The sequence below is a fragment of the Balaenoptera borealis genome, assembly GCF_965194805.1.
Source record: "Balaenoptera borealis genome assembly, chromosome: 11".
NCBI classification, from domain to species: domain Eukaryota; kingdom Metazoa; phylum Chordata; class Mammalia; order Artiodactyla; family Balaenopteridae; genus Balaenoptera; species Balaenoptera borealis.
This window is the reverse complement of record NC_138868.1, coordinates 86,449,307-86,474,009: the sequence shown is the minus strand read 5'-3', so window position 1 is coordinate 86,474,009 and position 24,703 is coordinate 86,449,307. Positions and strand designations below refer to the sequence as shown.

Sequence of the window (24,703 nt, the reverse complement as noted above, 5' to 3'; positions counted from 1 at the left end):
TAGGTCTGCGTCTTTATTCCTGTCTTGCCCCTAGGTTCTTCATTGCTGCGCACGGGCTTTCTCTAGTTGTGGTGAACAGGGGCTACTCTTCGTTGTGGTGCACAGGATTCTCACTGCGGTGGCTTCTCTTGTTGTGGAGCACGGGCTCTAGGTGCACGGGCTTCAGTAGTTGTGGCTCACGGGCTCTAGGGTGCAGGCTCAGTAGTTGTGGTGCTCGGGCTTAGTTGCTCCATGACATGTGGGATCTTCCTGGACTAGGGCTTGAACCCGTGTCCCCTGCATTGGCAGGCGGATTCTTAACCACTGTCAACCACTTCCACCAGGGAAGCCCCCACTTGTATTATTTTTAGATTCCACATATAAGTGATATTTGTCTTTCTCTGACTTATTTCACCAAGCATAATTTTTTCTAGGTCTATCCACATTGCTGCAAATGACAGTATTTCATTCTTTTTTTTTTTTTAAAAGGATGAAAGGTATTTATTTATTTATTTATTTATTTATTTATGGCTGTGTTGGGTCTTCATTTCTGTGCGAGGGCCTTCTCTAGTTGTGGCAAGTGGGTACCACTCTTCATCGCGGTGCGTGGGCCTCTCATTATCGCAGCCTCTCTTGTTACGAAGCACAGGCTCCAGATGCGCAGGCTCAGTAATTGTGGCTCATGGACCTAGTTGCTCCGCAGCATATGGGATCTTCCCAGACCAGGGCTCGAACCCATGACCCCTGCATTGGCAGGCAGATTCTCAACCACTGTGCCACCAGGGAAGCCCCTCATTCTTTTTTATGGCTGCATAATATTCCATAATATTTCAACATTTTCTTAATCCATTGTTCACTTGGTTTTCTTCCATGTCTTTGCTACTGTAAATAATGCTGCTATGAACATTGGGGTACATGTATCTTTTAGAATTAGTGTTTCCATTTTTGTCTGGATATACCCAGAAGTGGAATTACTGTATCATATGGTAGTTCTATTTTTAGTTTTTAAAGAAACCTCCATATTGTTTTCCATAGTGGCTGCACCAATTTCCACCAACAGTGTACATGGGTTCCCTTTTCTCCACATCCTCTCCAACATTTGTTATTTGCAAACATTTTGATGATAGTCATTTTGACAGGTGTGAGGTGATATCTCATTGTGGTTTTGATCTGCATTTCTCTGATGATTAGTGTTGTTGAACATCTTTTCATGTGCCTATTAGCTACCTGTATGTCCTCTGTGGAGAAATGTCTATTCAGGTCTTCTGCCCATTCTTTGATTGGGTTGGGGTTTTTTTTTCGATATTGAGTTGTATGAGCTGTTTGTATATTTTGGATACTAACTCCTTGTTGCTTTCACAGTTTGCAAATATTTTCTCCCATTCTGTAGGTTTTTTCATTTTGTTGATGGAAAGTTGTGTTTCCATTTTCACTTGTCTTGGGGTATTTTCTGACTTCGTCTTTGATCTCATCATTGACTCACTGGTTTTTTAGTAGCATGTTGTTTGTTCTTTTACCATTTTTCTTTCTGTAGTTGATTTCTAGTTTCATACCATTGTAGTTGGAAAAAAAATGCTCAATATAATTTCTATCCTCTTAAATTTGTTGAGGCTTACTTTGTGACCTAGTATATGATCTACCTTGTAGAACATTCTATGTGCTCTGGAAATGAATGTGTATTCACCTACTTTTGGATGTAATGTCTTGTAGATATCAATTAATACCAACTGGTTTATTGCATTATTTAAGAATACTGTTGTCTTATTGATTTTCTGTCTGGTTGATATGTCTATGATGTCAGTGGGGTGTAAAGTCTCCTACTATTATTGTATTATTGTCAATTTCTCCCTTCATGTCTGTTAGTATTTGCTTTATATATTTAGGTGTTCCTGTATTGGGTGTGCATATGTTAATGAGTGTAATATCCTCTTCTTGTATCAATCCCTTTATCATTATATAAGGCCCTTCTTTGTCTTTCAGTATGGGCTTTGTTTTCAAGTCTATATTGTCTGATTTGAGTATTGCTACCCTCACTTACTTGTTGTTTCTGTTTGCATGAAGTATCTTTTTCCATCCCCTCACTGTCAGTCCTTGTGTGTCTTTCACCCTGAAGTGAGGCTCTTGTAAGCAGTATATAGATGAATCTAGGTTTTTTGTTCAGTTAGTCACCCTATATCTTTTGATTGGAGCATTTAGTTCATTGACATTTAAAGTTATTATTGATAGGTATGTACTTATTGCCATTTTAATCCTTATTTTCCAGTTGTCTTTGTAGTTCTTCTATGTTCATTTCTTCCTGTTTTGCCAGTTGTGGTATGATGATTTTATTTTGTAGTATGCTTGGGTTCCTTTCTTTTGGTTTTTTGTGTATCTATCATAGGTTTTTTATTTGTGGTTGCCTTGGGGTTCATATATGATGAACCATAATTATATCTACTTGATTTAAACTGATAGTCATTTAAGTTCAAACACATTCTAAAAGATTTATATTTTTTAGTCCCCTCACCCTCATTTTGTGTTTTTGATGTCATATTTTACACCTTTATGCTTATTCCTTTACCATTTATTGTAGTTATAGTTTCTTTTACAATTGTTCTCTTTTAATCCATGTACTGGCTTATTTAAGTGATCTTCAATACTTTCTATATATTTTCCTTTTCTACTGTGATTTTCCCTTTCCTATAGATTCTTCTTTTCTGTTTAGAGAAGACCCGTCAACGTTTCTTTTAGGGTAGGTTTAGTACTGATGAATTCTTTTGGTTTTTGCTTGCCTTAGAAGTTCTTTACCTCTCCTATTCTAAATTATAATCTTGCTGGGTAGAATATTCGAGGTTGCAGGTTTTTACCTTTCAGCACTTTGAATATATCATGCCACTCCCTCCTGGTCTGTAAAGTTGCTGCAGAGAAATCAGTTGATAGTTTTATTGAGATTCCCCTGTATATGACTTTGTTTTTCTCTTGATGCCTTTATTTTTTTTTCAAGAGGGTACTAAATCATTTAATGATTACACATGATAATGGATGATACACAGGCTTCATTCCCATCTATGATTTTATCTGGTACCATAATTCAATTTAGATATATTTCATAGGATGTGCCAACAATCATATTCATAACTAAAAAACTCCATGACTTTGCTTGGGTGACCCTTTTAATTGTGAACTCCAGGTCACAACACAGTAACTGTCAGTTCAACTACACCAAGATTTCTGAAGACAATGGCTTCTCCACTCAAGCAGGTTGTAAATAAATTTCAAATGGAACCTGGTATCTTGATGCCTTTAGAATTCTCTATCTTTAACTTTTGCAATTTTAATTATGATATATCTTGGTGTGGGTGTTTAGGTTCATCTTGTTTGGGACCCTCTGTACTTCCTGTATCTGGATATCTGTTTCCTTCCTTAGGTTTGGGAAATTTTCAGCCATAATTTCTTCAAATACATTTTTGATAATTTTTTCTCTCTCTTTTCCTTTTGAAACCCCTATAATGGGGATATGGCACATTTAAAATTATCTCACAGATCTTGTATGCTGCCTTCATTTTTTTTTTTTATTAATTAATTTATTTATTTTTGGCTGTGTTGGGTCTTCATTTCTGTGAGGGCTTTCTCTAGTTGCGGCAAGCGGGGGCCACTCCTCATCACAGTGCGCGAGCCTCTCACTATTGTGGCCTCTCTTGTTGCAGAGCACAGGCTCCAGACGCGCAGGCTCAGTAGTTGTGGCTCACGGGCCTAGTTGCTCCATGGCATGTGGGATCTTCCCAGACCAGGGCTCGAACCCGTGTCCCCTGCATTAGCAGGCAGATTCTCAACCACTGCGCCACCAGGGAAGCCCCAACTGCCTTCATTTTTTAAAATCTGTTTTTCTGTCTGCTGTTGTGGTTGAGTGATGTCCATTATTCTGTCTTCCAGATCACTTATGCATTCTTTTGTGTCATTTAGTCTGCTGTTCATTGCTTCTAGAGTGCTTTTTATCTCAAATATTGAATTATCTATTTTTAATTGGGTCTTCTTGATATTTTCCAGTTGTTTTATTACCAGTGCTTGAATTCATTGTCTGGTAGACTGATTATCTCTGTTTCATTGGTTTTTTTTTTTTTTCCTTGCTCTTTCAATTGAGAGCAGTTCCTCTGCCTTTTTGTTTTATTTAACTTTCTCTGTCTTTATGAATTTAGATGAGACAGCCACCTATCGTGGTTTTGAAGAGGTGTTCTTATGTAGGAGTATCCCTATGTAGACTGTGTGTCCCCTGTGCCTTTGGGGGGAGGGCTGGATATGATGTGGATGCCAGTCACCTCTTTCCTCAGGTCTGCTGACTGCTATCATCTTGGTATGGGGTGTGGCTGGTTTTGGAGGAGCTAGAGAGTTCTCATGGTGTGAGGTGGGACATCCTCTCTAGTCAGTGGCCATCACTGCCATGTTAGGGGAGGCATTTGTTCCCAAGTTGCTTAAGCAAAAGCCCTGAGGGTTGGGCTTGAGCTGGCTCTGTTCCCTTTAAGTGTGTGTTTTTTCCTTCTCCCTTCACTGGAACTTTGCCCCAAAGGAGGGGAGTGCTGATGTAACTGGGGCTTCTGTGCTTACAGAGGTCCACCTGTTTAAGTGTCTTTGGCTCTGCTCAGATGCAGCCCATGGTTGTGTCTTTTCCTCTGTTCTGTCCACCTGAGATCTAGTGCTAGCTTGTGGCATGGAGTAGGAGGAACTGGAGCATTCACTTGGTTAAAACTGGGGAGTGTGGTGTGGAGGTTGTGGAAGTTCAAGTGGCTGCACTGCTGTCAGAAGTGTAGGCTGCTTCTATGGCACTGTTTAAGTGCCAGTAATGGCCACCGCCAGCCCACCTGGACAACACCTGGGTTCCTGGGTTGCCTCTATGTCCCTAGATCCAGTCTTTTCCCCGGTCCTGGCCAAGCTGTGGCTTGGAGTGAGTGGGACTGAGGTGTTCACTTCACTCAGACTGTGGAGGGGGGGTGGAGGCAGCAGCTGCTAGGGCAAACCTCTCTCTGCCCTGTCTAGGGGCAATATAGCAGCACCTTCTCACTCCTCAGGAGTGGAGTCTAGGCTTCTTCAGCCTTTCTATCTGTCCCAGTGGTTCCCCAAGTAGCCAAGAGAGATTGTCTCCTATTTGTAGGACCCCAGGACTGGGATGCCCAGTCTGTGGTTTGACTATCTCACTCCCCAGGGCAAGTGTCCACAATTTGATCTCCCTTTTCCTCTGAGTCCCCTCCCAGGGGCACAGATCCCAACCCAGTACTTTTCTTCCCATTCTACCTGATCATGTGTGTACATTTCTTACAGTCTTTGTTGTACAGGAGTCCTCTGCCAGTTTCCAGTTAGTTTTCCATGAGTATTGTTCCATGTGTAGATGTATTTTTGACATGTTTGTAAGGGGAGGTGACCCCCATACCCTGCTGTCTTGATCTCTCTCCTCTGTTAGGCCCTTTTTATAAGTCACTACTTCCATCTTCACCCTGTCAGAATGACTGGGGTCATATTCATATAGCAGACTAACCAAATAAGTAGAAAGCTAAACTTGTAAGATTTTATTTTGACACATGTGATAATATCATCAAACCTTGATTTTGGAAATGAGAGACAGCCATATATAATTTGAGAGATTGCCAACCTGAGATACATTATGCATTATACCATATGTCACTGACTTTAATGATGGTTTTGGACCAGTTCATTTTGAATGTCACTTATGAAAGATCATATCTTTGATTTTTAATATTACTGATGGTTAGTTCCTGACTCATAAAGCATTCTCTGCCTGAAAAAGATGTGTATAACAAAATATATTTCCCTTGCAGGTCTCTGCAGTTGGTTCCATCTTCCCTTTTCCATCTTTTCCTGGTATTTTCTGTGTCCCAAATATGATTATTCTGATACCATAATGATTAATATGGACTTTTAGCTCAGGCTGCATTTAATCTGCAAACCTGTCCCCCCAAATAAAAGGATGTTCCTTCTATCTACAATGAAAAGGTAAAGCAAGCACAATGCTTCAGACCTAGATGTAAAGGCCACATGACTACTCATATATGGAGATGAGCATGAAAGGATATCTCTTCTGGGAGAAAATGATGCAGTAGTATCTGACCACAGGGCATATATTTTGATAAGTGCTATTTTTTATTTGCAATTCAAATAAATTGGCAAACATTCTCCTGAATATCTTATTCCACATGTATACAACTAAAATGTTGATTGTGAGGCTATCTATGACCAGGTTTCTCTTGCCATGGACTGGAAAATATGTTGGCACATCATCCTGACTGGATGTCCAGGCCCCTCTATTTAATATTCAGCTTTCTAATAGTACAATTACCTGAAAAGAGTGGGCTCAGAGGTGCTTGAATCAGAAGGCTGCCAAATCTCTCACTCTTTTTTATGGTAGTTTAATAATAAACACTTTAACTTTCATTATGGCTGGAAGTAGAAAGAGAATTTTAGCAAGTGTTGAAATTTTAGCTGTGTGGAGGAATAAATAGCCCTGTGACCTCTGAGATTTCCTACAATATCATTGGATGGTTTCCCTGAGAATTTTCTTTACAACTCTCAGATGCTAAAACCAGCTGCTTACAGATCTCTTTCCTTACTCTCAAAGAACATGATCTAAATATGAATCATCATAGGCACCAAGATCTTGATTAGAAAATCCTCCTAGTGACACAGTATACTATTGCTTGAGAGATGCCAAGGAAATTCTTTCCACAGTTTGTTCCTCAGAAGAGGGCATAGTGGAAAAAGCTGGGCTTTGACAACAATTAAACTTAAGTTTTAATCCTGAGTGAGCCACTTATTAGTTTTTGATCTATGGCAAGTAAGTTAAATTTCCTAAGCCACAACTTTCTAATATAAAAATGGAGATAGTATCACCTACTTCAGAAGGTAGTGGAAAAAGTAGGAATAGTGCATATAAAGCACCCAAATATAGACATTCTATATAAATTATAACTTGTAATTATGAATTTTAGGTTGAGTCTGGCTCCTAGAATGGAGCACCATTTCTATATACAAGGTAAGCTTTTGAGAATTAAATGCCCCACCAAATTTCACATGCTAATCAATGCATTTGTGTGTTGGAGGTAGGGGTATGCATGAGATAAGACAAGAATAAGAAATAAGATGCTGGGACTTCCCTGGTGGCCCAGTGGTAAACAATCCTCCTTCCAAAGCAGGGGACACAGGTTCAATCCATGGTTAGGGAACTAAGATCCCACATGCTGCAGGGTAACTAAGCCCACGCACCTCAACTAGAGAGAGAGAACCTGCACACCACAACTAGAGAGAAGCTCAGGCACCACAATGAAAGATCCTGTGAGCCTCAACAAAGATCCCACATGCTGCAAATAAGACCCGACACAGCCAGAAAGAAGAAAGAAAGAAAGAAAATATTAAGAAATAAATAAGATGCTAATTTTCATCTGTAAAATTTTAGTATTCTCTTCCACCTTTCCTTTCTCATTCCTTTTTTCTCGTTTAAAAAAATATATATACATTAAATAATATAGTATTTAAAGTATACTTTAAAATCAAAAGTAATACATCAATGCATTTTTATTTAAAAAATGAACACAAACATCTTTGTCATTCTGGTTTTTTTCTGACTGGAGAGAGTCAAAATAGCTGCTACTATAATGATGAAATGCTAGCAAGTAAATAACCAAGGCTGGCTCTCCCTATTAGAAGTAAAAATTGTATTAACTATTCTCACACATTAACTATAACATATGAAGTTTAGAGTCAGTTTTTCAAATTTTACAAAAATTGAGATTTTGATTTTAATTACATTGATTTATAAATTGAATTTACAAAACGTAATACCATTTAAAGATTAAATACTTTCAGCCATGAATTTGGTACATTTCTCCAAATTTCCTAGTATATTTTTTAAAAATGTCCTTCAGTAAAATTTATACAGTTAACCCTTGAGCAACATGGTGGGGTGTAGGATTTCCACCTTGCAAGGATTTCCTCCTTGCAGTCAGAAATCTTCGCATTCATTGCTCCTCTGTATCCACAGTTCCACATCCAAGGACTTAACCAACACTTGCATTGTGTAGTACTGTAATATTTACTATTGAAAAAAATTCATGTATAAGTGGACTCATACAGTTAAAAAAGTTAACTGTAGTTTTATTTAAAAGATCTTATATATTTCTCTTTTTAAAAGTTTCATAATTACTTTATTTTTTAAATTGAAGTATGATCAAAATAAAACATTATATTAATTTCAGATGTACAACATAATGATTCGATATTTTTAGATATTATGAATGGTCACTACAATAAGTCAACATCCTTCACCATACATAGTTACAAATTTTTATCTTGCAATGAGAACTTTTAAGGTTTACTTTCTTAGCAACTTTCAAATATACAATAAAGTATTATTAACTATAGTCACCATGCTGTACATTACACCCCTATGACTCTTATTTTATAACTGGGAGTTTGTACTTTTTGACCTTCTTCACCCATTTTGCCTATCCAGTCTCTGGCAACCATTAAGCTGTTTTCTGTATCTTTTTTTTTTCTTTAGATTTCACATGTAAGTGAGATCATACAGTATTTATTTGTCATTTTCTGTCTGACATTTCATTTACCATAATGCCCTCAAGGTCCATTCATGTTGTTATAAATGTCAAGAATAAATTCTTTTTTATGAATGAATAACATTGATATATATATATATATGTATATATATGTATATAACATTTTCTTTTTTCATTTATCCATTGATGTACACACCACTTTGGTTGTTTCCATATTTTAGCTATTGTAAATAATGCTGTAATGAACATAGGAGTGCATACATCTTTTCAAGTTAGTGTTTTTATTTTCTTTGAATAAATATCCAGAAGTGGAATTGCTGGATCATATGGTAGTTCTATTTTTAATGTTTTGAGGAATCTCCATACTGTTTTCCATAGTAGCTGCACTAATTTACCTCCCCACTAACAGTACACAAGCATTCCCCCAAAGGTTTTATATATCTGCTATTAGATTTATTCCTACATATTTCATAGCTTTTTGCAATTATGAATGGAATATTTTTCTATTAATTAAAAAATTAATATTGCCATGAATAGTATGTTTATTTTATTTTTAAAATAAATTTATTTATTTATTTTTATTTTTGGCTGCATTGGGTTTTTGCTGCTGCACGCGGGCTTTTCTCTAGTTGCAGTGAGTGGGGCTACTCTTCACTGTGGCGTGTGGGCTTCTCATTGGGTGGCTTCTCTTGTTGCAGAGCATGGGCTCTAGAGTGCAGGCTCAGTAGTTGTGGCACACGGGCTTAGTTGCTCTGCGGCATGTGGGATCTTCCCGGACCAGGGCTTCCCATGTCCCCTGCATTGGCAGATGGATTCTTAACCACTGTGCCACCATGGAAACCCAGTATGTTTATTTTATATCCAGCCACATTACTAAACTCTTGTTAGTTCCAGGAGTTTGGCAGTTGTTGCTTTGGAATTTCTAGGTGGACAATCACACATCAGGCTAGTAGTGATGTTTTATTTCTTCCACTCAAATTTGTATAGCTATGTCCTTTTTATTCATGTTGCATTGGTTAGGTTCTCCAATAATATGTTGATTAACAGTGATAATAGAGGACATCCTTTAGTTGTTTTTATACCTTAATGTGAATGCTTCTACAGGTTCCCCATTAGGTATGATATTTGATGTAAGCTTTTAGCAGATGACTTTTATCTGGTAAAGAAAGTTTCTTTTATATTCTGAATTTGTTAATTAAAAAATTCAGGGTATAGTTTTACTTTATCAAATGCTTTTCCAGCATCTATTGAGATGATCATATAGTTTTTTTCTCATTTGATCTGGTAAATAATTAAGCTACTTTTATTCCTGGGATATATCCTACTAGATCACAATATATTACACTTTCACTATACTATCAGAGTTAGCTTACTGTCTTATTTAGAATTTTTGCCTCTGTTCATAAGGGGGATTGGTTTTTCTTTTCTTTTCTTGTGTTGTCCTTGTCCACTCCAGATTTGGTAATAGTCTTGTAAGACACTAGTCTTATAAAAGTTGGATAGCTTTCAATTTTCCCTTTATAACTTGTAACATTTAATGTAACATTGGAATTACCCTTTATTGAGCATTTCATTGGTAAAATTGTCTCGGTGGAATACAATTATTAGGAACAGATCTTAGACTATACAATTTCTTATATGATTACTAAGTTATCTAGATATTCTATTTCATGGGTCAGTTTGTATAAATTATATTTTCTCTTAAAATTTTTTATTCTTCTTGGGTTTTAAATATATAGGAAGTAAGGAACTCAGACCAATACTTGTGAAAAAATAACTAGGAAAGCTGAAAGAAAATTTTTAAAAATATGTTTGTAGATTTTAGGTAGCTAAGAAGGGAGTGAAGCATTACAAGGTCAAGATCATGGAGGAAAGGGAAGCCCAAGAAGTGAACTCAATATTTGGGCCTTTCCTTTCCCTATTAGTTTCTAGATTATGAAGTGACTGAGAGGGTGAGTAGTGTTTTAAGCAGCCTCTAGGAACTAAAGGAATAAACATTTGAATTCAGAGTCCTTCAAGAAGAGGAGTAAGCTCCTAGTCTTTGGGTAAACCCTCAAAATATTACCCTAGAAGTAAGATAAACCAGAAGTAAACTGGCCTTCATAGTAACTGAAATCCAGATTTTTATTCAATCTGACAATCTCTGTTTCTTAATTTGTATGTTTGGACCATTTACATTTAATGTAATTATTGATATGGTTGGATTTAATACTATCATTTTATTATCTGTTTTCTATTGGCCCCCCTTTTTTGTTTTTCTGTTTCCATTTTCCTGTGAATGCTGTGTATTCCACTTAAATTTATCTATTGGCTTTTTGATTATATATCTTTGAATAATTATTTTAGTAGTTTCTCTGGGGATTGCAACATACAAAATTTCACGGTGTACTTAGAGTTAATATTTTACCACTTCATATGAAATGTAAAAATCTTATAATCATATAGGTCCTTTTATCCTCCTTTATTTATGTTGTAGTTCATATGTATTGCATACATTGAAAACCTCACAATGTTATCATTTTGCTTTTAATAGCCATACATGTTTTAAAGAACTTAAAGAAAAAATAGCTTATTTATCTAGATATTTACCATTTCTGTTGCTCTTTCTTCATTCCATGTATCATTCTGATATCATTTCCCTTCCCCCTCAAGAACTTCCTTTAACATTTCTTTTAGGGTAGTTCTGCTGCCAACAGATTCCCTTAGTTTTCCTTCATCTTAGAATGTTTTTATTTCCTTTTATCCTTGAAGGATATTTTCACTATATATAGAATTCAGGGTTGACCATTAGTTTCTTTCAGCACCTTAAAAATATTCTACTGTCTTCTGACCATAATGGTTTCTTATGAGAAGTCTGAAATTATTCAATTTGTTATGCTCTATACACAGTGTTTTATTTCTCCCTGGTTGCTTGTAAGAATTTTTTCATTATCTTTGGTTTTCAGTAGTTTGGTCATTATGATTGTGGTTTTCTTTGAGTTTATCTTATTTGAAATTCACTGAGCTTTTTGAATCTGTAATGTCATGTCCTTCAACCAATTTGGGATGTTTTCAGCATTTATTTTTTCAAAACATTTTTTCTGCATCAATTTATTTTTCTTCTTCTTCTTGGACCTTAGTAACAAAAATATTAGACCTTCTGATATTTTACTACAGGTCTCTGAAGCTCAGTTCAATTTTTTAAAAATTGCTTTTCTATTTGTTGTTCAGATTTGATGGTTTCTATGCATTTATCTTCAACTTCACTTACTCTTTCCATTCTGATATTAAGCCCATCAGTGAATTTTTGTTTTAGTTATTTTATTTTTTAACTTTAAAAGTTTCCATTTAGTTCTTGTTTTATAGTCTCTGTTTCTTTGCTTTGAAGTGCTAAAAAGTGACTACATACACAGGTTTAAGGGATCTATTTCTCCAGCTCTCTCCTTTCTATAATTTCCTGAATATATTTTAACCCTTTTCATGGTCCTTGGAAAGCAGAAGTGTTGGCCTCTCCATGCTGTTACATACTTTCCATAACTGGGTCTGCCTTAGGAGCAAAGGGTAGAGAGAAAATAGAGAGAAAACAATTAATAGTATTATTTCCCCAATAGTCTTAAGACCACAGGAATTCCTTTTCCCATTTCTTCTGTAATAAAGGACTTTCTCTGAATTTTAGGTGCCTGCAAGATCATGACTGCTGTTCTGTTGCAAGAGTGCAGCTTCATGACTTGCCACAGGGCAGGGTCAGGAGATTAGTAAAAGAGAAAAGGGGGGATTACCTGCACATTTACAATCCTGCAGGGCCCCTTACCTGGTCTTCTAACTAGAAAAAGAAGTTTCTATTGGAGCTTTTCTGTTCATACCTGCTGTGCAGTTCTGGGATTTGGGTTGCCCTACAGTCTAAGTTAGGAGATATGGGTAGAAAAACAAAACCCAGGAAATTCACCACCGTAATGATTGTTATATGAGTTTTGAGAAAGTGATAGCAAGTTTATTCATTTTAGCCAAGACCAGAAGTCCTTGAAGTCTAGATTTGAATCATGTAATCCATGATTGGCTTAAGGTGAAACAAAATTGTAAGTGCCACAGTAGTCTGGCAGAGCAAATGAAAACTCTCACAGGAAAGACTTTCTATCACAATCCTAGGCTTCACTTTAATTAAAAAAATTTTCGTGCTTGCTTCTGTGCACATATATTAAAATTGGAATGATACAGAGAAGGTTATCATGGCCCCTGTGCAAGAAAGAGATGCAAATTTGTGAAACGTTCCATATTTTAAAAAAAATTTCATATGCAATATCTGGCACCCAATAGAAAATAAGTAAATATATGAAGAGAAAAGACAAAGTAATCAAAAATAAGAGAACAATGTTCTTGGATTAGAAGATCAATATTGTCAAAATGACTATAGTACCCAAGGCAATCTACAGATTCAATGCAATCCCTATCAAATTACCAATGGCATTTTTCACAGAACTAGAACAAAATATCTTAAAATTTGTATAGAAACACAAAAGACCCAGAATAGCCAAAGCTATCTTGAGAAAGAAAAGTGGAGTTGGAGGAATCAGGCTCCCTGACTTCAGAATATACTACAAAGCTATAGTCATCAAAACAATATGGTACTGGCACAAAAATAGAAATATAAATCAATGGAAGAGGATAGAAAACCCAGAAATAAACCCATGCACCTATGGTCAATTAATCTACAACAAAGGAGACAGGACTATACAATGGAGGAAAGACAGTCTCTTCAATAAATGGTGCTGGGAAAAATGAAATTATAACACTCTTAACACCATACTCAAAAATAAACTCAAAATGGATTAAGGACCTAAATGTAAGACTGGACACTATAAAACTCTTAGAGGAAAACATAGACAGAACACTCTCTGACATAAATCACAGAAATATCTTTTTCATTCCATCTTCCAGAGAAATGAAAATAAAAACAAAAATAAACAAATGGGACCTAATTAAACTCAAAAGCTTTTGCACAGCAAAGGAAACCATAAACAAAACGAAAAGACAACCCGCAGAGTGGAAGAAAATATTTGCAAACAATGCAAGCAACAAGGAATAAGTCTCCAAAATTTATAAACAGCTCATGAGGCTTAATATCATAAAAACAAACAACCCAATAAAAAATTGGGCAGAAGACCTAAATAGATATTTCTCCAAAGAAGACATACAGATGGCCAAGAGGCACATGAAAAGATGTTCAACAGCATTAATTATTAGAGAAATGCAAATAAAAACTACAATGACATATCACCTCACACCAGTCAGAATGGCTAGCATCAAAAAATCCACAAACAATAAATGTTGGAGAAGGTGTGGAGAGAAGGGAACCCTCTAACATTGTTGGTAAGAATATAAATTGGTACAGCCACTGTGGAGAACAGTATGGAGGTTCCATAAAAAACTAAAAATAAAGCTACCATATGACCCTGCAATCCCACTCCTAGGCATATATTCGGAGAAAACCATGGTCCAAAAGAATACATGCACCCCAATGTTCATTGCAGCACTGTTTACAATAGCCAAGACATGAAAGCAACCTAAATGCCCATCAACAGATGAATAGATAAAGAAGAAGTGGTACATATATACAGTGGACTATTGCTCAACCATTAAAAAGAATGAAATGCCATTTGCAGCAACATGGATGGACCTAGAGATTGTCATACTGAATGAAGTAAGTCAGACAGAGAAAGACAAATATTGTACGGTATCACTTATATGCGGAATCCAAAAAAAAGTGATACAAATGAACATATTTACAAAATAGAAACAGACTTACTGACTTAGAGAATGAATTTATGGTTACCAGAGAGGAAGGGTGTGGGGAGGGATAGTTACACAACATTGTTAATCAACTATACTCTAATATAAAATAAAATGTTTAAAAAAATAAGAGAAACAACAGACAATAAAGAAGACCCACAGAGAGTATAGTTAATGGAGTCATTAGACGTGGACTTTAAAATAATTCTACTTAAAATGCTCAAGGAAAAATTATACATTGTTATGAAGTTGTCCCTTGTATTCTCTCATAGCTTTTTTTTTTTTTATGATCTCATAGCTTTTAATATTCTTTGTATCTGCAATTTAGTCTTCTTTTAGAAGAATTGCCAACTTCTTGTTTCCATTAAATGGGTTGAGTAGAACTTGAGTTTTTTGTATTAGAATATGAAGAAATCACTTTAAGGCTTCCTTGGTGATGCAGTGGTTAAGAATCCGCCTGCCATTGCAGGGAACATGGGTTTGATCCCTGGCCTGGGAGGATCCCACATGCCGGGGAGAAACTACTGAGACCATGCACCACAGCTACTGAGCCTGCGCTCTAGAGCCCGTGAGCCACAACTACTGAGCCCGTGTGCCACAACTACTGAAGCCCAGGCACCTAGAGCCCGTGCTCTGCAACAAGAGAAGCCATGACAATGTGAGACCCACGCACCACAACAAAGAGTAGCCCCTGCTTGCCTCAACTGGAGAAAGCTCATGTGCAGCAACAAAGACCCAACAGAGCCAAAAATAAAAACAAACTAATTAATTAATTAATTAACAAAACAAAACAAAACAAAACAAAAAAAACCACAGGGCTTCTCAAAAACCAGTCTGAAAGCCACCTAGTAGTTCTTAATTAAAAAAAAAAAAAAAGCTTTGCATTTGTGGAAAGTGCAATACCCCAATTGAATCATCTTGCAGTCAGATTGCAGTCTTATGGTCAGGAAGCATTAGTATAAGAACATAGGAACTAGGGCCCCTGCCGGCCACTGGTGGGGGACTCTGACACCCAAGGAGACGGAAGGAATCCCAAAGTGAACTGGTAGGATGCAGGCAGACTAAGGGGGGAGGAGAAGTGGAGGCCAGACAGGATCGGCATTCCTGAAGCCGGGGAGATCAGGAGAGACAGGTGGGAGGGGCCCTCCCAGCCCAGAGGAACAGGAGAGGAGAGGAAGGTGTTTGCCCCATCCACTCGAGCCCAGGAAGCCTGCTGTGTTCCTAGATGAGGTCCCTGGCCATCTGAGACAAGGGGTGGGGTGCACACCTGTACCCCTTCTGTTCCTTAAGCCTAAGCCCCACCCCCCACAGCCCCCAGGGTCTTTTCCAGCCCTGTGATTCCTGAGTATTGGCCTTGCCCACCACCCAAACCTCACCTTGCTTAGGCCCCGCCCTCCACAGCCAAGGCCTATCCCCCCCTTTTTTTTTTCCTTCCTCCTCTTTATTACTATTGTGGTACTGTTGTACCTTCCGGTTGTTGATTCATCTATATTTTTATTTTTATATTCTTCCTAACATGGCTGTTAGTTTCCTAGTCTAATTTTATTCTTTACTTTGTTATTGTCGGGTTTTTTTTTTTTTTCTTTTTTGCCACCCCAGGTGGCTTGCAGGATCTTGGTTCATGAGCCTGGGAATGGGCCAAAGCTCCTGCAGTGGGAGCTCCGAGTCTGAACCACTGGATTAACAGAGAACCTCAGACCCCAGGGAATTTTCATCAGAATGAGGTCTCACAGAGTTCCTCATCAAGTTCCTCATCAGTGTCAAGACACAGCTCTACCCAATAGCATACAAACCCCAGAGTTGGAAACCTCAGGCCAAACAACCAGTAAGACAGGTATACAATCCCACTCATAAAAAAAAAAAAAAAAAATGAAAGGGCAAAAAAATATGTCACAGATGAAGGAACAAGGTAAAAATCCACAAGACCAAGTAAATAAAGGGGAAATAGGCAATCAACCTGAAAAAGAATTCAGAGTAATCACAGTAAAGATGATCCAGAATCTTGGAAGTAGAATGTAGACACGGATTGAGAAAATACAAGAAATGTTTAACAGGGCTTCCTTGGTGGCGCAGTGGTTAAGAATCTGCCTGCCAATGCAGGGGACACGGGTTCGAGCCCTGGTCCGGGAAGATCCCACATGCTGCGGAGCAACTAAGCCCGTGTGCCACAACTACTGAGCCTGCACTCTAGAGCCCACAAGCCACAACTACTGAGCCCATGTGCCACAACTACTGAAGCCCGTGTGCCTAGAGCCTGTGCTCCACAACAAGAGAAGCCACCGCAACGAGAAGCCCGCGCACCGCAATGAAGAGTAGCCCCCGCTCACCACAAGTAGAGAAAGCCCGCGCGCAGCAACAAAGACCTAGTGCAGCCAAAAATAAATAAATAAAATAAATAAATTAAAAAAAAAAAGAAATGTTTAACAAAGATCTAGAAGAATTAAAGAACAAACAGAGATGAACAACATAAAAACTGAAATGAAAAATACACTAGAAGCAATCAATAACAGAATAACTGAGGCAGAAGAACGAATAAGTGAGCTGGCAGACAAAATGTGGAAATAACTGCCCAGGACCAGAATAAAGAAAAACAAATGAAAAGAATTGAAGACAATCTCAGAGACCTCTGGGACAACACTAAATGCACCAATGTTCAAATTATAGGGGTTCCAAAAGAAGAAGAGAAAAAGAAAGGGTCTGAGAAAATATTTGAAGAGATTATAGTTGAAAACTTCCCTAACATGGGAAAGGAAATAGTCACACAAGTCCAGCAAGCACAGAGAGTCCCATACAGGATAAACCCAAGGAAATACACAGCAAGACACATATTAATCAAACTAACAAAAATTAAATTAAAGAAAAAATATTAAAAGCAGCAAGGGAAAAACAAAAAATATCATTCAAAAGAATCCTATAAGGTTGTCAGCTGAAACTCTTCAGGCCAGAAGGGAGTGGCAGGATATACTTAAAGTGATAAAACAGAAAAACCTACAGCCAAGATTACTCTACCCAGCAAGGATCTCATTCAGATTCGATGGAGAGGTCAAAAGCTTTTCAGACTAGCAAAAGCTAAGAGAATTCAGCACCACCAAACCAGCTTTACAACAAATGCTAAAGAAGCTTCTCTAAATGGGAAACACAAGAGAAGAAAAAGACCCACAAAAACAAACCCAAAACAATTAAGAAAATGGTAATAGGAACATACATATCGATAATAACCTTGAGTGTAAATGGATTAAAAGCCCCAACCAAAAGACACAGACTGGCTGAATGGATACAAAAATAAGACCCATATATATGCTGTCTAAAAGAGACCCAATTCAGACCTAGGGACACATACAGACTGAAAGTGAAGGGATGGAAAAAGATATTCCATGCAAATGGAAATCAAAAGAAAGCTGGAGTAGCAATACTCCTATCAGATAAAATAGACTTTAAAATAAAGACTGTTACAAGAGATAAGGAGGGACACTACATAATGATCAAAGGATCAATCCAAGAAGAAGATATAACAACTATAAATGATTATACACCCAACATAGGAGCACCTCAATACATAAGGCAAATGCTAACAACAAGGAAAGGAGAAATCGACAGTTCCACGTAATAGTTGGGGATTTTAACACCCCACTTTCACCACTGGACAGATCATCCAAACAGAAAATAAATAAGGAAAAACAAGCTTTAAATTATACATTACACAAGATGGACTTAATTGATATTTATAGGACATTCCATCCAAAAACAACAGAATACACTTTCTTCTCAAGTGCTCATGGAACATTCTCTAGGATAGATCATATCTTGGGTCACAAATCAAGCCTTGGAAAATTTAAGAATATTGACATCATATCAAGCATCTATTTTGACCACAATGCTATGAGATTGGAAATCAATTACAGGAAAAAACTGTAAAAAACACAAATACATGGAGGCTAAACAGTGCACTACTAAATAACCAAGAGATCACTGAAGAAATCAAAGAAGAAATTTAAGAATACATAGAAACCAATGACAATGAAAACACGACAATCCAAAACCTATGGGATGCAGAAAAAGCAGATCTAAGAGGCAAGTTTGTAGCAATACAATCTCACCTCAAGAAACAAGAAAAATCTCAAATAAACTATCTAACCCTACACTTAAAACAACTAGAGAAAGAAGAACAAAGAAAACCCAAAGTCAGTAGAAGGAAATAAATCATAAATATCAGAGCAGAAATAAATGAAATAGAAATGAGGAAAACAATAGAAAAGATCAATAAAACTAAAAACTGGGTCTTTGAGAAGATAAACATAATTGATAAACCCTTCTTCAGACTTATCAGGAAAAAAAGGGAGAGGACACAAATCAATAAAATTAGAAATGAAAAAGGAGAAATCACAGCTGACACTGTAGAAATACAAAGGATTATAAGAGACAACTACAAACAACTATATGCCAATAAAATGGACAACCACGAAGAAATGGACAAATTCTTGGAAAGGTACAATTTTTCAAGACTGAACCAGGAAGAATTAGAAAATATAAACAGACCTATCACAAGTAATGAAATTGAAACTGTAATTAAAAATCTTCCAACAAACAAAAGTCCAGGACCAGATGGCTTCACAGGCGAATTCTAACAAACATTTAGAGAAGAGCTAACACCAATCCTTCTCAAACTCTTCCAAATAATTACAGAGGGAGAAACACTCCCAAATTCATTCTACGAAGCCACCATCACCCTGATACCAAAACCAGACAAAGATATCACACAAAACAATATAATTATAGACCAATATTACTGATGAACATAGATGCAAAAATCCTGAACAAAATACTAGGAAACAGAATCCAACAGCACATTAAAAGTATTATACCCCATGATCAAGTGGGATTTATCCCAGGGATGCAAGGATTCTTCAATATACTTAAATCAATCAATGTGATACACTACATTAAAAAATTAAGGAATAAAAACCATATGATCATCTCAATAGATGCAGAAAAATCTTTTGACAAAATTCAACACCCATTATGATAAAAACTCTCCAGAAAATGGGCACAGGGTTTCCCTGGTGGTGCAGTGGTTAAGAATCCACCTGCCAGTGCAGGGGACACTGGTTCAATCCCTGGTCTAGGAAGATCCCACATGCTGTGGAGCAACTAAGCCCATGTGCCACAACTACTGAGCCTGTGCTCTAGAGCCTGCGAGCCACAACTACTGAAATCCACATGCTTAAATCCTGTGCTCTGCAAAAAGAGAAGTCACCACAGTGAGAAACCTGTGCACCACAATGAAGAGTAGCCCTTGCTCACCACAACTACAGAAAGCCCATGCACAGCATCTAAGACCCAATGCAGCCAAAAATAAATAAAATAAAATAAATACATTTATAAAAGAAAAAGCTTAAAGAAAATAAAAATGGGCATAGAGAAAATAAAAATGGGCATACCTCAACACAATAAAGGCCATATATGACAAACCCACAGCAAGCATCATACTCAATGGTGTAAAACTGAAAGCATTTCCACTAAGATCAGGAACAAGACAAGGATGTCCACCCTCGCCACTCTTATTCAACATAGTTTTGGAAGTCCTAGCCACAGCAATTAGAGAAGCAAATGAAATAAAAAGAATACAAATTGGAAAAGAAGAAGTAAAACTGTTGCTGTTTGCTGATGTCATGATAATATACGTAGAAAATCTGAAAGATGCCACCAGAAAACTACTAGAATTAATCAACGAATTTGGTAAGGTTGCAGGAAACAAAATTAATGCACAGAAATCTCTGGCATTCCTATACACCAACAATGAAAAATCAGAAATAGAAATTAAGGAAACACTCCCATTTACGATTGCAACAAAAAGAATAAAATACCTAGGAATAAACCTGCCTAAGGAGGTGAAAGACTTGTACTCAGAAAACTATAAAACACTGATGAAAGAAATCAAAGGTGACATGACATAAACAGATGGAGATAAATACCATGTTCTTGGATTGGAAGAATCAGTATTGTGGAAATGACTATACTACCCAAAACAATCTACAGATTCAATGCAATCCCTATCAAACTACCAATGGCATTCTTTACAGAATTAGAATAAAAAATTTTACAGTTAGTATGGAAACACAAAAGACCTCGAATAGTCAAAGCAATCTTGACAAAGAAAAACAGAGTTGGAGGAATCAGGCTCCCTGACTTCAAACTATACCACAAAGCTATAGTAATCAAGACAGTGTGGTAATGGCACAAAAACAGAAATATAGATCAATGGTACAAGATAGAATGCCCAGAGATAAACCCATGCACATATAGTCAACTGATTTATGACAAAGGAGGCAAGAACATACAATGGAGAAAAGACAGTCTCTTTAATAAGTGATGCTGGGAAAACTGGACAGCTACATGTAAAGGAATGAAATTAGAACAATCCCTAACACCATACACAAAAATAAACTCCAAATGGATTAAAAACCTAAATGTAAGACCAGACACTATAAAACTCGTAGAGGAAAACATAGGCAAAACAGTCTTTGACATAAACCACAGCAAGATCTTTTTTGACCCACTTCCTAGAGTAATGAAAATAAAAACAAAAATAAACAAATGGGACCTAATAAACTTAAAAGCTTTTGCACAACAAAGGAAACTGTAAACAAGATGAAAAGACAACCCTCAGAATGGGAGAAAATATTTGCAAATGAAACAACAGACAAAGGATTAATCTCCAAAATATACAAACCGCTCATGGAGCTCAATATCAAAAAAACAAACAGCCAAATCAAAAATGGGCAGAAGATCTAAATAGACATTTCACCAAAGAAGACATACAGATGGCCAAGAGGCACATGAAAAAATACTCAACATCGCTAATTATTATAGAAATGCAAATCAAAACTACAATGAGGTATCACCTCCCACTGGACAGAATGGCCATTATCAAAAAATCTAGAAACAATAAATGCTGGAAAGTGTGTGGTGAAAAGGGAACCCTCCTGCACTGTTGGTGGGAATGTAAATTGATACAACCACTGTGGACAACAGTATGGAGGTTCCTTAAAAAACTAAAAATAGAACTACCATATGACCCAGCAATCCCACTACTGGGCATATACCCTGAGAAAACCATAATTCAAAAAGAGACATGTACCACAATATTCATTGTGACACTATTTAGAATAGCCAGGACATGGAACCAACCTATATGTCCATTGAGAGATGAACAGATAAAGAAGATGTAGCACATATATACAATGGAATATTACTCAGCCATAAAAAGAAACAAAATTGAGTTATTTGTAGTGAGGTGGGTGGACCTAGAGTCTGTCATACAGAGTGAAGTAAGTCAGAATGAGAAAAACAAATACCATATGCTAATGTATATATGTGGAATCTAACAACAACAACAAAAGGATACTGATGAACCTAGTGGCAGGGCAGGAATAAAGAGATAGACATAGAAAATGAACTTGAAGACATGGGGTGCGAGGGCGAAGCTGGGGTGAAGGGAGAGTAGCATCAACATACATACACCTCCGAATGTAAAATAGCTGGCTGATGGGAAGCAGCAACATAGCACAGGGAGATTGGCTCCGTGCTTTGCGATGACCTAGAGGGGTGGAATAGGGAGGATGGGAGGGAGGGTATATGGGGACATGTGTATGCATATGGCTGATTTGCTTTCTTGTGCAACAGAAACTAACACAGTATTGTGAAGTAATTATACTCCAGTAAAGGTCTATTTAAAAAAAAAAGAACATAGCATTGCCATTTCACTGAAGTTTGCTTATAATAGCGATAACTAAAACAAGCACTTTACATTAAGTTATTCAGTGCAACTTTCTTAAAATACATTCTTTAATGTAAAAAAAATTCAGTACAAAAATGAAAATGTATTTCCCCTCTCACTTCTCCTTTCTCTCTCAATGTCCAGTAATAATTGTCCTTTGCTATTCACGGGGGATTAGTTCCAGGACCCCTGTGGATAGTAAAATCCAAGGATGCTCAAGTTCTTTATATAATGTGGCGCCTCTGTATCTGCAGGATCCACATCTGTGGAGTCAACCAACAGCAGATCGAGTGCATTTTTATCCCTTCTGTTTAAACATTTTATTTACAGTTATGTGATTAAATAATCACAACAACACATACTCTGATTTTTTTTAAATGTGATTTGGAATCCCCATAAGACTATGAACAGATTTTGCAACAGGAATTTTGTAGGCCAGTTGTGAGTGGCACCATATATTCAAAATGCTTAAAGAAAAACTTCCAACCAAGAATACTCTACCCAACAAATTATGAAGGAAATAAAGAGTTTTCCAGACAAGCAACAGCTTAAGGAGTTCATCACCTCTAAATCAGCATTACAAGAAATGTTAAAGGGACTTCTTTAAGCTGAAAAGAAAGGCCGCTAATTAGTAACAAGAAAACATATGAAAGTATAAATCTCACTGGTAAAGGTAAATATATAGTAAAAGCAATAGATTAATCACTTATATAGCTAGTGTGAAGGTTAAAAGGCAAAAGTAGTAAAAATAACTATAACTACAACAATTAGCTAAGGGATACACAAGGTAAAAATGTGTAAAATGTGACATAAAAAACATAAAACATGAAGGGGGAGAGTAAAAAATGTGATTACATGGGTATGAGGTACATCTACATTCAGGTGTCTTTAGCTAAAATCTCAAGAGATAAGTATGTTCCATGCACATAGCTGCTTTTTCTCTTTCTTCTCAAAGGGATTTCAAATCTGGTAGAGCATGAAGTCCTATGATATATCCTTTCATCAATCCCACCATCTCTCTTTATTTTACATTCTATCATTACTTCTGAAGGACTTAATTGTGATCTAAACAAGATATAAAATCTGAACCAAAACATTTTGTTTCTCAAAAAACAAATAATATAATTGGTTGCAGCTATAGAATGAATGACCCCATGTATAGCACTGTGGGGGAGTGGTGGGGAGAGCAGTATCCTGCAGTTAAGGAGATGGACTCTTTAATTGGCATGAGCCTTTCTGGAAATTTTCTAGCTTTATTTGGGCTCCCTCAGGAGATTCACTTCATACCTGAATGTGTGAACAGACCCATGCATGGCAGAGGGCGCCCCAGTATAACACAAGAGCCCCAAGGCCGCTGATTCTTGGTTGCCCTGGGGATATCTGTTCAGTGGACATCTGGTGAGTGCCAGGTACCTATACACTTTAGGTACTTTGGACACAAAGATGAATTTGGCTAACTTCCTGATCTCAAACTTATATTCAGTCAAGTAGGGGAGATGAGAGTATGTGTCAACTAAAAATAACAAAAGCTAACATTTATTTTCTACTTACTATGTTTCACACACTATGCTAAGGGTTTTGCCTTCAATCTCATCTATTCTTTGTAAGATTTCTTCAGGCTAGGTACAGTTATTATAGCTGGCATCACACTGTGAGAAGTGCTATAATTGAGGAATGAGAGTGATTGGGAAGAAATAAGAAAGATTTAAGTCTACCTGAGGGAGTTAGAGAAAGAAGAAAGTGACATTAGCTATTTACTTCTTTGCTTTTTCCTCAACTCTGAGCTGGCTGAGTGCACAGACTGCATCTTGTTCAGTTTCAAAACCTCAAAACCTACCCTCAATAAATATCTCAGGAACAAATGAATGATGTTTGAGCTGGATCTTGAATGTTGAGTAGATTTTCACAAAATAGGAAAGAAAAAGGGGCCTTTTAGTCAGAAGGTGAAGCATAAAAAAGGCAGTGAGACATGACTGTGAGACACTTAGGGAATGTCAAGTAATTTGGGGTGAGGGAATATCAGGATACAAGGTAGAGAGTGGGAGAAGCTGGAAAGTAGATTGGTGTCTCAGTTAGCTATTGCTGTGTAACAAACCACCAAAAATGGAGTGGCTTAAACAATCAGTATTCATTATTGCTTATGAGTATGCAGGCCAATTTGGGGGTTCTGCTGATCTGGACCAGATTTGGCTGATTTCAGTTGAGCTTGGTCATAAATCTATGGTGTTCTGATGGGTAGGCTGGAGGCTGGCTTGCCTAGATGGGCCTCATCCACACGTGTGGTTGCCTGGATGTTGGATGGATGGTAGAAGTGATTGGGCCACGTGTCTCTCATCATTTTGTAGCCTAGCCTAGGTTTGTTCACATGGCAGTGGCAGAGCTCCAGAAAATGAGCGGAAGTAGATAAGGTCTCTTGAGACCTGAGCTTGGTATTGGTATTCTGTCATTTCTGCCACAATCTATTGGCCAAAGAAAGTCACAAGGCTAACTTAAATTCTAAGAGTGGGGAAATTGACTCCACCTGTTGATTGGACGAGCTGCAAAGTCAAATTGCAAAAAGGATAGTGATAAAAGGGGTGAAGAATTGGAGATATGTTTGCTCTCAATCTCTTACAGCTGAGGTTAG

The 24,703-nt window shown here is 37.2% G+C and overlaps 1 long non-coding RNA gene across 1 annotated transcript in view; it reads right to left on the bottom strand.

Annotated features, from left to right (window-relative positions):
• Window positions 1-24,703, bottom strand: part of LOC309606206 — a 404,244-nt gene that overhangs the window by 159,108 nt on the left and 220,433 nt on the right. The window lies entirely within an intron of this gene.